The sequence below is a fragment of the Pleurodeles waltl genome, chromosome 12, assembly GCF_031143425.1.
Source record: "Pleurodeles waltl isolate 20211129_DDA chromosome 12, aPleWal1.hap1.20221129, whole genome shotgun sequence".
NCBI lineage: Eukaryota > Metazoa > Chordata > Amphibia > Caudata > Salamandridae > Pleurodeles > Pleurodeles waltl.
The window spans coordinates 12,695,654-12,708,236 of record NC_090451.1 but is presented as its reverse complement, the minus strand read 5'-3'; the positions used below and the strand labels follow the sequence as shown (position 1 = coordinate 12,708,236).

Sequence of the window (12,583 nt, the reverse complement as noted above, 5' to 3'; positions counted from 1 at the left end):
TGGCATATCTGCACACTGCCCCTGTGTCTGTACTGTGAGAGGGTGGCATGTCTGCACACTGCCCCCTGTGTCTGTACTGTGAGAGGGCGGCATGTCTACACACTGCCCCGTGTGTCGGTACTGTGAGAGGGCGGCATGTCTGCACTCTGCCCCCTGTGTCTGTACTGTGAGAGGGCGGCATGTCTGCACACTGCCCCGTGTGTCTGTAGTGCCAGAGGGTGGCATGTCTACACACTGCCCCTGTGTCGGTACTGTCAGAGGGTGGCATGTCTACACACTGCACCCTGTGTCTGTACTGTCAGAGGGTGGCATGTCTACACACTGCCCCGTGTGTCTGTACTGTGAGAGGGCGGCATGTCTGCACACTGCCCCGTGTGTCTGTACTGCCAGAGGGTGGCATGTCTACACACTGCCCCGTGTGTCTGTATTGTGAGAGGGCGGCAGGTCTGCACACTGCCCCCTGTGTCTGTACTGTGAGAGGGCGGTATGTCTGCATACTGCCCCCTGTGTCTGTACTAACAAAGGGTGCCATGTCTACACACTGCCCCCTGTGTCTGTACTGCCAGAGGGTGGCATGTCTACACACTGCCCCCTGTGTCTGTACTGTGAGAGGGTGGCATATCTACACACTGCCCCCTGTGTCTGTACTGTGAGAGGGTGGCATGTCTACACAATGCCCCGTGTGTCTGTACTGTGAGAGGGCGGCATGTCTGCACACTGCCCCCAGTGTCTGTACTGTGAGAGGGCGGTATGTCTGCCCACTGCCCCCTGTGTCTGTACTAACAGAGGGTGGCATGTCTACACACTGCCCCCTGTGTCTGTACTGCCAGAGGGTGGCATGTCTACACACTGCCCCCTGTGTCTGTACTGTGAGAGAGCGGCATGTCTGCACACTGCCCCCTGTGTCTGTACTGTGAGAGGGCGGCATGTCTACACACTGCCCCCTGTGTCTGTACTGCCAGAGGGTGGCATGTCTACACACTGCCCCCTGTGTCTGAACTAACAGAGGGTGGCATGTCTACACACTGCCCCCTGTGTCTGTACTGCCACAGGGTGGCATGTCTACACACTGCCCCCTGTGTCTGTACTGCCAGAGGGTGGCATGTGTACACACTGCCCCCTGTGCTGTACTGTGAGAGGGCGGCATGTCTACACACTGCCCCCTGTGTCTGTACTAACAGAGGGTGGCATGTCTACACACTGCCCCCTGTGTCTCTACTGTGAGAGGGCGGCATGTCTACACACTGCCCTCTGTGTCTGTACTATGAGAGGGTGGCATGTCTACACACTGCCCCCTGTGTCTGTACTGTGAGAGGGCGGTATGTCTGCACACTGCCCCCTGTGTCTGTACTGTGAGAGGGTGGCATGTCTACACACTGCCCCGTGTGTCTGTACTGTGAGAGGGCGGCATGTCTTCACACTGCCCCCTGTGTCTGTACTAACAGAGGGTGGCATGTCTACACACTGCCCCCTGTGTCTGTACTGTGAGAGGGTGGCATGTCTACACACTGCCCCCTGTGTCTGTACTGTCAGAGGGTGGCATGTCTACACACTGCCCCGTGTGTCTGTACTGTGAGAGGGCGGCATGTCTGCACACTGCCCCCTGTGTCTATACTGTGAGAGGGCGGTATGTCTGCACACTGCCCCCTGTGTCTGTACTAACAGAGGGTGGCATGTCTACACACTGCCCACTGTGTCTGTACTGCCAGAGGGTGGCATGTCTACACACTGCCCCCTGTGTCTGTACTGTGAGAGGGCGGCATGTCTACACACTGCCCCCTGTGTGTGTACTGCCAGAGGGTGGCATGTCTGCACACTGCCCCCTGTGTCTGTACTGTGAGAGGGCGGCATGTCTTCACACTGCCCCCTGTGTCTGTACTGCCAGAGGGTGGCATGTCTGCACACTGCCCCGTGTGTCTGTACTATGAGAGGGTGGCATGTCTACACACTGCCCCGTGTGTCTGTAGTGTGAGAGGGCGGCATGTCTGCACACTGCCCCCTGTGTCTGTACTAACAGAGGGTGGCATGTCTACACACTGCCCCCTGTATCTGTACTGCCAGAGGGTGGCATGTCTACCCACTGCCCCCTGTGTCTGTACTGTGAGAGGGTGGCATATCTACACACTGCCCCCTGTGTCTGTACTGTGAGAGGGCGGTATGTCTGCACACTGCCCCCTGTGTCTGTACTAACAGAGGGTGGCATGTCTACACACTGCCCCCTGTGTCTGTACTGCCAGAGGGTGGCATGTCTACACACTGCCCCCTGTGTCTGTACTGTGAGAGGGCGATATGTCTGCACACTGCTCGTGTGTCTGTACTAACAGAGGGTGGCATGTCTACACACTGCCCACTGTGTCTGTACTGTCAGAGGGCGGCATGTCTACACACTGCCCCCTGTGTCTGTACTGTGAGAGGGTGGCATGTCTACACACTGCCCCCTGCGTCTGTACTGCCAGAGGGTGGCATGTCTACACACTGCCCCCTGTGTCTGTACTGTGAGAGGGCGGCATGTCTTCACACTGCCCCCTGTGTCTGTACTGCCAGAGGGCGGCATGTCTACACACTGCCCCCTGTGTCTGTACTGTGAGAGGGCGGCATGTCTACACACTGCCCCCTGTGTCTGTACTGTGAGAGGGCGGCATGTCTACACACTGATCCCGTGTCTGTACTGTGAGAGGGCGGCATGTCTACACACTGCCCCCTGTGTCTGTACTGTCAGAGGGCGGCATGTCTACACACTGCCCCCTGTGTCTGTACTGCCAGAGGGTGGCATGTCTACACACTGCCCCCTGCGTCTGTACTGCCAGAGGGTGGCATGTCTGCACACTGCCCCCTGTGTCTGTACTGTGAGAGGGTGGCATGTCTACACACTGCCCCGTGTGTTGGTACTGTCTGAGGGTGGCATGTCTACACACTGCCCCCTGTGTCTGTACTGCCAGAGGGTGGCATGTCTACACACTGCCCTCTGTGTCTGTACTGTGAGAGGGTGGCATGTCTACACACTGCCCCCTGTGTCTGTACTGTGAGAGGGCGGCATGTCTACACACTGCTCCCGTGTCTGTACTGTGAGAGGGCGGCATGTCTACACACTGCCCCCTGTGTCTGTACTGGGAGAGGGTGGCATGTCTACACACTGCCCCCTGTGTCTGTACTGCCAGAGGGTGGCATGTCTACACACTGCCCCCTGCGTCTGTACTGCCAGAGGGTGGCATGTCTGCACACTGCACACTGCCCCCTGTGTCTGTACTGTGAGAGGGTGGCATGTCTACACACTGCCCTGTGTGTTGGTACTGTCTGAGGGTGGCATGTCTACACACTGCTCCCTGTGTCTGTACTGCCAGAGGGTGGCATGTCTACACACTGCCCTCTGTGTCTGTACTGTGAGAGGGTGGTATGCCTACACACTGCCCCCTGTGTCTGTACTAACAGAGGGTGGCATGCTTAATCGAGGGCCCCTCCTCACCCCAGCGCCATTGGTTGTGAGTGTGAGCAAGGGTGGAGGTGCTGTGCTCTTTTTAAGATGCTGATGGCCGTAAGGGGGTGCAGGGCAGTGCTTAGGAGACTAGAACCAGCTCTTGCTGGACTGAAGAGTCACTTTGTTCTGGTGACAAACCTGAGAGGGAGGGAAACTTCGAGGTGTGTCTGGAGAGGGGTGGAGTATATATAAAGGGACACAAAGAAGCGGTGGGATGTGTCCACCGTCGTCGTCACCCACACATGTTGGATAATAAACCTCAAGTCAAGCCTTTTAAACAAATCAGAACGGGCTGCAGTGGTCCGAACCAGCCGTGGCCCTCAAAAGCGCGTTATGGAATAAATATTTAAAACATAGTAATTTACTTGTTAAATGTTATTGTTTATCCAAAATGGAGAAAAAAAATCACTAGCATTTTAATATGTAATTAATTTTCATTAAATTTAAGTAAGTTATGTTATTTGTATTAAACGTTTAATTTACTTATGCTTACAAATGTTTTCAAAATGTTAAATGTTTAATTTGTAATTTGATCTAGTTTTCTAACACTGAAAGATATTTTCTCTGAATTGAAAGTAACAGTATTCTTGCCTGGAGGGCGCTATGTAGTTGGTACCTCTGGCCGCGAGACGCAGTGCCTTGGAGTGGGCGCTCGTGGCGCTGGCCGGGGTCCAGTCCCTGCTATCCGGGGCCCTCCGGTTGCAGTCACTCTACACGTGCAGTGTGTGAATACCAATGAGCTCACTCCTTTGTGTGGCTCTGTGCATTCCCTGCCCCTCCGTGAACGCGGCCTCAGCCCCCCTCACTCCCTCCCACTCAGTAGAAAGTGTGCCCCCTTGTGCAGTCAGTGTGGGGATGCCCGCTCGGGGAGGAAGGGAGTGAATGTGGTATGTGGCAGTGGAGTGAGTGTGGTATGTGTGTAGCGCCGCTGTACTCCCACCTAGGGTGCCACAGGGGACGGGTGGGGTGGGCCGGACATGGTGTGTGCGCTCGGGTGCAGGGCGCCCCCCTCTCATGCCTGATTCTCACAAGGGGTGACATCCGCCTGTGTCCAGGACACCCGGCGATACAATCACAAACTGCTCGGTGCCCAGGCCACAAACTCATCTGTTCAAGCAGAACTCCTCAATCCCTCTCATTTCATTCAAATAACCTTTTTTCCACTAGGATGAAGACTGAAGGCGGAAGGAAGTGCGCTTTAGTCTAGGAGCAGCATCAGACCGATCCACTTATCTGGAATTAAGGTAGGCGGTCTCTGTGCTCCTGTGTGTTCTATGGAGGAGGGGTCTGTGCTCCTGTGTGTCCTCTGAAGGAGGGTTCTGTGCTTCTGTGTGTCCTGTGAAGGAGGGTTCTATGCTCCTGTGTGTCCTATAGAGGAGGGTTCTGTGCTCCTGTGTCCTATGAAGGAGGGTTCTATGCTCCTGTGTGTCCTGTGAAGGAGGAGTCTGTGCTCCTGTGTGTCCTATAGAGGAGGGTTCTGTGCTCCTGTGTGTCCTATAGAGGAGGGTTCTGTGCTCCCGTGTGTCCTGTGAAGGAGAGGTCTGTGCTCCTGTGCCCTATAAAGGAAGGTTCTGTGGTAATGTGTCCTATGAAGGAGGGTTCTGTGCTCCTGTGTGTCCTATGAAGGAGGGGTCTGTGCTCCTGTGTGTCCTATGAAGGAGGGTTCTGTGCTCATGTGTCCTATGAAGGAGGGTTCTGTGCTCCTGTGTGTCCTATGAAGGAGGGTTCTGTGCTCCTGTGTGTCCCATGAAGGAGGGTTCGGTGCTCCTGTGTGTTCTATGAAAGAGGAGTCTGTGCTCCTGTGTGTCCTATGAGTGAGGGTTCTATACTCCTGTGCGTCCTATGAAGGAAGGTTCTGTGCTCCTGTGTGTCCCACGAAGGAAAGGTTCTGTGTTCATGGTGTCCTATTGTAGGAGGCTGGCCTGGCTTGTAGTGGGTACCAGAGGTACTTACACTGCACCAGGTCCAGTTATCCCTTGTTAGTGTAGAAGAGGTGTTTCTAGCAGCTTAGGCTGATAGAAGGTAGCTATAGCAGAGCAGCTTAGGCTGAACTAGGAGACATGTAAAACTCCTACTATACCACTGGTGTCATATGCACAATATCATAGGAAAACACAATACACAAATATACTAAAAATCAAGGTACTTTATTTTTATGACAATATGCCAAAAGTATCTCAGTGAGTACCCTCAGTATGAGGATAGCAAATATACACAAGATATATGTACACAATACCAAAAATATGCAGTAATAGCAAAAGGAAGTAATGCAAGCAGTGTAAAGTTACAATAGATTGCAATAGGAGCACATAGGCATAGGGGCAACACTAACCATATACTCCAAAAGTGGAATGCAAACCACGAATGGACCCCAAACCTATGTGAGCTTGTAGAGGGTCGCTGGGACTGTAAGAAAACAGTTAGGGTTAGAAAAATAGCCCACCCCAAGACCCTGTAAGGTAGGTGTAAAGTGCACCTACAACCCCCAGAGAGCACAGAAGTCGTGATAGGGGGATTCTGCAGGAAGAACAAACACCAGCAATGCAACAACAATGGATTTCCGGACCTGAGTACCTGTAAGACAAGGGGACCAAGTCCAATAGTCGCGACAGTGTCGAGAGTGGGCAGGAGCCCAGGAAATGCCAGCTGAGGGTGCAAGGAAGCTGCCACCTGTTGGAAGAAGCTTGGAGTTCTGCAAGAACGAAGAGGACTAGGAACTTCCCCTTTGGAGGATGGATGTCACACGTCGTGAAGAAGCTTGCAGAGGTGTTCCCACCCAGAAAGACCGCAAACAAGCCTTGCTAGCTGCAAGGGTCACGGATAGGGTTTTTGGATGTTGCCGTGGCCCAGGAGGGACCAGGATGTCGCCACTTGGATGAGGAGACAAAGGGAGCACCCAGCAAGTCAGGGAGCCCTCACAGAAGCAGGCAGCACCCGCAGAAGTACCTGAACAGGCACGTAGAAGAAAAGTGAACCGGAGTCCACCCGAAGTCACAAAAGGGAGTCCCACGATGCCGGAGGACAACTCAGAAGGTTGTGCACTGCAGGTTAGAGTGTCGGGGACCCAGGCTTGGCTGCGCACAAAGGAAATCCTGGAAGAGTGCACAGGAGCTGCTGCAAATCATGCGGTACCCAGAAATGCAGTCTAGCGTGGGGAGGCAAGGACTTACCTCCACCAAACTTGGAATGAAGAGTCACTGGACTGTGGGAGTCACTTGGACAGAGTTGCTGAGTTCCAGGGACCACGCTCGTCGTGCTGAGAGGGGACCCAGAGGACCGGTGATGCAGTCTTTTGTTGCCTGTGTTTGCAGGGGGAAGATTCTGTCGACCCACGGGAGATTTCTTCAGAGCTCCTGGTGCAGAGAGGAGGCAGGCTACCCCCAGGGCATGCACCACCTGGAAACAGTCGAGAAAGCCGGCAGGATGAAGCGATGCAAGGTTGCTAGTAGTCGTCTTGCTACTTTGTTGCGGTTTTGCAGGCGTCCTGAGCAGTCAGTGGTCGATCCTTTGGCAGAAGGTGAAGAGGGAGATGCAGAGGAACTCTGGTGAGCTCTTGTATTCGTTATCTGGTGAGATCCCCAAAGCAGGGACCCTAAATAGCCAGAAAAGGAGGTTTGGCTACCTAGGAAGGAGGATTGGCTACCAAGAGAGGTAGGAGCCTATCAGAAGGAGTCTCTGACGTCACCTGCTGGCACTGGCCACTCAGAGCAGTCCAGTGTGCCACAGACACCTCTGTTTCCAAGATGGCAGAGGTCTGGGACACACTGGAGGAGCTCTGGGCACCTCCCCTGGGAGGTGCAGGTCAGGGGAGTGGTCACTCCCCTTTCCTTTGTCCAGTTTCGCGCCAGAGCAGGGCTGGGGATCCCTGAACCGGTGTAGACTGGCTTATGCAGAGATGGGCACCATCTGTGCCCATCAAAGCATTTCGAGAGGCTGGGGGAGGCTACTCCTCCCCAGCCTTCACACCTATTTCCAAAGGGAGAGGGTGTTACACCCTCTCTCAGAGGAAGTCCTTTGTTCTGCCTTCCTGGGCCAGGGCTGCCTGGACCCCAGGAGGGCAGAAACCTGTCTGAGGGGTTGGCAGCAGCAGCAGCTGCAGTGGAGACCCCGGAAAGGCAATTTGGCAGTACCCGGGTTCTGTGCTAGAGACCCGGGGGATCATGGAATTGTCCCCCCAGTGCCAGAAGGTTAGACATATAGGTGACTTATAAGTTACTTAAGTGCAGTGGTAAATGGCTGTGAAATAACGTGGATGTTTTTTCACTCAGGCTTCAGTGGCAGGCCTGTGTAAGAATTGTCAGAGCTCCCTATGGGTGGCAAAAACAATGCTGCAGCCCATAGGGATCTCCTGGAACCCCAATACCCTGGGTACCTCAGTACCATATACTAGGGAATTATATGGGTGTACCAGTATGCCAATGTGAATTTGTAAAATTAGTCATAAGCCTGTTAGTGACAAATTTGGAAAGCAGATAGAGCATAACCACTGAGGTTCTGGTTACCAGAGCCTCAGTGAGACAGTTAGGCATCACACAGGGAACACATACATGTAGGCCACAACCTTATGAGCACTGGGGTCCTGGCTAGCAGGATCCCAGTGACACATAACAACCACACTTACAACATAGGGTTTTCACTATGAGCAGTGGGCCCTGGCTAGCAGGATCCAAGTGAGACAGTGAAAACACCCTGACATATACTCACAAACAGGCCAAAAGTGGGGGTAACAAGGCTAGAAAGAGGCTACTTTCTAACACCTATGAAGGAGTGTTCTATGCTCCTGTGTGTCCTATGAAGGAGAGTGCTGTGCTCCTGTGTGTCCTATGAAGGAGGGTTCTATGCTCCTGTGTTTCCTACGAAGGAGGGTTCTGCTCTCCTGTGTGCCCTATTAACGAGGATTCTGTGTGTCGTATGGTTTTCGTGCTCCTATGTGTCCTATGAAGGGGAGTTTTGTGCCCATGTGTCCTGTGAAGGAACAGCCTGTGCTCCTATGTGTCCTGTGAAGTAGTGTTTTGTGCTCCTGTGTATCCTAAGAAGGAGGGTTATGTGCTCTTGTGTGCCCTTTGAAAGAGGGTTTTGTGCTGCTGTGTGTCCTATAAAGGGGGGTTCCGTGCTCCTGTGTGTCATCTGAAGGAGGGTTCTGTGTGTAGTATAAAGGAGGTTTTTGTGCTCCTATGTGTCCTATGAAGGTGAGTTCTGTGCTCATGTGTCCTATGAAGGAGGGTTCTGTGCTCCTGTGTCGTGTGAAGGAAGCCTCTGTGCTCCTGGGTGTCCTATGGAGGGTTCTGTGCTCCTGTGTGTCTTATGAAGGTGGGATCGGTGCTCCTATGTTTTCTATGTAGGAGTGTTTGTGCTCCTGTGTGTCCTATGAAGGAGGGTTCTGTGCTCCTGTGTGTCCTATGAAGGAGATTTATGTGCTCATGTCTGTCCTGTGAAGGAAAGACCTGAGCTACTGTGAGTCCTATGAAGGAGGGTTCTGGGCTCCTGTGTGTCCTATGAAGGAGGGTTCTGTGCTCCAATGTGTCCTATGAAGGAGGGGTTATGAGGTCCTGTGTGTCCTGTGAAGGAGGGTTTGTGGCTCTTGTGTGTCTATTAAGGAGTGTTCTGTGCGCTTATGAAGGAGGGTTCTTTGCTCATGTGTCCTATGAAGGAGGGTTCTGTGCTCCTGTGTGTCCTATGAAGGAGGGGTTATGAGGTCCTGTGTGTCCTGTGAAGGAGGGTTTGTGGCTCTTGTGTGTCTATTAAGGAGGGTTCTGTGCGCCTATGAAGGAGGGTTCTTTGCTCATGTGTCCTATGAAGGAGGGTTCTGTGCTCCTGTGTGTCCTATTAAGGAAGCCCCTGTGCTCCTGCGTGTCCTGTGAAGGAGGGTTCTGTGCTCCTGTGTGTCTTAAGAAGGTGGGATCTGTGCTCCTATGTTTCAGATGAAGGAGGGTTTGTGCTCCTGTATCTCCTATGAAGGAGGGTTTTATGCTCCTGTGTGTGCTATGAAGGAGCATTATGGGCTCCTGTGTGTCATATGAAGGAGGGGTTCTCTGCTCCTCTGTGTCCTATGAAGGATTGTTCTGGGCTCCTGTGTGTCCTATGAAAGCAGCTTCTGTGGTCCTGTGTGTCCTGTGAAGTAGGGTTCTGAGCATATGTGAGTCTGATGAATGAGGGTTCTGTGCTCATGTGTCCTATGAAGGAGGGTTCTGTGCTCCTATGTGTCCTATGAAGGAAGGGTTCTGTGTTCATGGTGTCCCATGAAGGAGGGTTCTGTGCTCCTGTGTGTCCTATGAGTGAGGGTTCTATACTCCTGTGCGTCCTATGAAGGAAGGTTCTGTACTCCTGTGTGTCCTATGAAGGAGGGTTCTATGCTCCTGTGTGTCCCACGAAGGAAGGGTTCTGTGTTCATGGTGTCCCATGAAGGAGGGTTCTGTGCTCCTGTGTGTCCTATGAAGGAGTGTTCTATGCTCCTGTGTGTCCTATGAAGGAGAGTTCTGTGCTCCTATGTGTCCTATGAAGGAGGGTTCTATGCTCCTGTGTGTCCTATGAAGGAGGGTTCTGTGCTCCTGTGTGTCCTATGAAGGAGGGATCTATGCTCCTGTGTGTCATTTGGAGGAAAGACCTGTGCTCCCGTGTGTCCTATGAAGGAGGGTTCTGTGCTTCTGTGTGTACTATGAAGGAGGGCTCTGCTCTCCTGTGTGCCCTATTAACGAGGATTCTGTGTGTTGTATGGTTTTCGTGCTCCTATGTGTCCTATGAAGGGGAGTTTTGTGCCCATGTGTCCTGTGAAGGAGTAGGCTGTGCTCCTATGTGTCCTGTGAAGTAGTGTTTTGTGCTCCTGTGTATCCTAAGAAGGAGGGTTCCGTGCTCCTGTGTGTCCTCTGAAGGAGGGTTCTGTGTGTAGTATAAAGGAGGTTTTTGTGCTCCTATGTGTCCTATGAGGTGAGTTCTGTGCTCATGTGTCCTATAAAGGAGGGTTCTGTGCTCCTGTGTCGTGTGAAGGAAGCCTCTGTGCTCCTGTGTGTCCCATGGAGGGTTCTGTGCTCCTGTGTATCTTATGAAGGTGGGATCGGTGCTCCTATGTTTTCTATGTAGGAGGGTTTGTGCTCCTGTGTGTCCTATGAAGAAGGGTCCTGGGATCTTGTGTGCCCTATGAATGAGGGTTCTGGGCTCCTGTGTGTCCTATGAAGGAGGGTTCTATGCTCCTGTGTGTCCTATAAAGGAGGGTTATTGGCTCCTGTGTGTCATATGAAAGCGGTTTCTGTGCTCCTGTGTGTCCTTTGAAGGAGGGTTCTGTGCTCCTGTGTGTCATATGAAAGAGGGTTCTATGCTCCTGTGAGTCCTATGAAGGAGGGGTTAGTGCTCATGTGTCCTATGAAGGAGGGGTCTGTGTGTCCTATGAAGGAGGGGACCTGTACTCAAGTGTGTCCTATGAAGGAGGGTTCTGTGCTAATGTGTCCTACGAAGGAGGGTTTTGTGCTCCTATGTGTCCTATGAAGGAAGGGTTCTGTGCTCCTGTGTATCCTATGAAGGAGGGTTCTGTGCTCCTGTGTGTCCTATTAAGGAAGCCCCTGTGCTCCTGCATGTCCTGTGAAGGAGGGTTCTGTGCTCCTGTGTGTCTTAAGAAGGTGGGATCTGTGCTCCTATGTTTCAGATGAAGGAGGGTTTGTGCTCCTGTATCTCCTATGAAGGAGGGTTTTATGCTCCTGTGTGTGCTATGAAGGAGCATTATGGGCTCCTGTGTGTCATATGAAGGAGGGGTTCTCTGCTCCTCTGTGTCCTATGAAGGATTGTTCTGGGCTCCTGTGTGTCCTATGAAAGCAGCTTCTGTGGTCCTGTGTGTCCTGTGAAGTAGAGTTCTGAGCATATGTGAGTCTGATGAATGAGGGTTCTGTGCTCATGTGTCCTATGAAGGAGGGTTCTGTGCTCCTATGTGTCCTATGAAGGAAGGGTTCTGTGTTCATGGTGTCCCATGAAGGAGGGTTCTGTGCTCCTGTGTGTCCTATGAGTGAGGGTTCTATACTCCTGTGCGTCCTATGAAGGAAGGTTCTGTACTCCTGTGTGTCCTATGAAGGAGGGTTCTATGCTCCTGTGTGTCCCACGAAGGAAGGGTTCTGTGTTCATGGTGTCCCATGAAGGAGGGTTCTGTGCTCCTGTGTGTCCTATGAAGGAGTGTTCTATGCTCCTGTGTGTCCTATGAAGGAGAGTTCTGTGCTCCTATGTGTCCTATGAAGGAGGGTTCTATGCTCCTGTGAGTCCTATGAAGGAGGGTTCTGTGCTCCTGTGTGTCCTATGAAGGAGGGATCTATGCTCCTGTGTGTCATTTGGAGGAAAGACCTGTGCTCCCGTGTGTCCTATGAAGGAGGGTTCTGTGCTTCTGTGTGTACTATGAAGGAGGGCTCTGCTCTCCTGTGTGCCCTATTAACGAGGATTCTGTGTGTCGTATGGTTTTCGTGCTCCTATGTGTCCTATGAAGGGGAGTTTTGTGCCCATGTGTCCTGTGAAGGAGTAGGCTGTGCTCCTATGTGTCCTGTGAAGTAGTGTTTTGTGCTCCTGTGTATCCTAAGAAGGAGGGTTATGTGCTCTTGTGTGCCCTATGAAAGAGGGTTTTGTGCTCCTGTGTGTGCTATGAAGGAGGGTTCCGTGCTCCTGTGTTTCCTCTGAAGGAGGGTTCTGTGTGTAGTATAAAGGAGGTTTTTGTGCTCCTATGTGTCCTATGAGGTGAGTTCTGTGCTCATGTGTCCTATAAAGGAGGGTTCTGTGCTCCTGTGTCATGTGAAGGAAGCCTCTGTGCTCCTGTGTGTCCCATGGAGGGTTCTGTGCTCCTGTGTATCTTATGAAGGTGGGATCGGTGCTCCTATGTTTTCTATGTAGGAGGGTTTGTGCTCCTGTGTGTCCTATGAAGGAGGGTCCTGGGCTCTTGTGTGCCCTATGAATGAGGGTTCTGGGCTCCTGTGTGTCCTATGAAGGAGGGTTCTATGCTCCTGTGTGTCCTATAAAGGAGGGTTATTGGCTCCTGTGTGTCATATGAAAGCGGTTTCTGTGCTCCTGTGTGTCCTTTGAAGGAGGGTTCTGTGCTCCTGTGTGTCCTATGAAAGAGGGTTCTATGCTCCTGTGAGTCCTAAG

The 12,583-nt window shown here is 52.5% G+C and overlaps 1 protein-coding gene across 3 annotated transcripts in view; it reads left to right on the top strand.

Moving 5' to 3' along the window:
* Positions 1 to 12,583, top strand: part of APC2 (APC regulator of WNT signaling pathway 2) — a 557,471-nt gene that overhangs the window by 59,440 nt on the left and 485,448 nt on the right. For 2 of the 3 annotated variants that reach the window (XM_069216408.1, XM_069216411.1), the window contains exon 2: positions 4,643 to 4,719. The gene's annotated coding sequence lies outside the window, so the exon portion shown is untranslated. Of the gene's footprint in view, positions 1 to 4,642; positions 4,720 to 12,583 lie in introns of those variants that run through there. The other variant, XM_069216410.1, reaches the window with a different exon arrangement.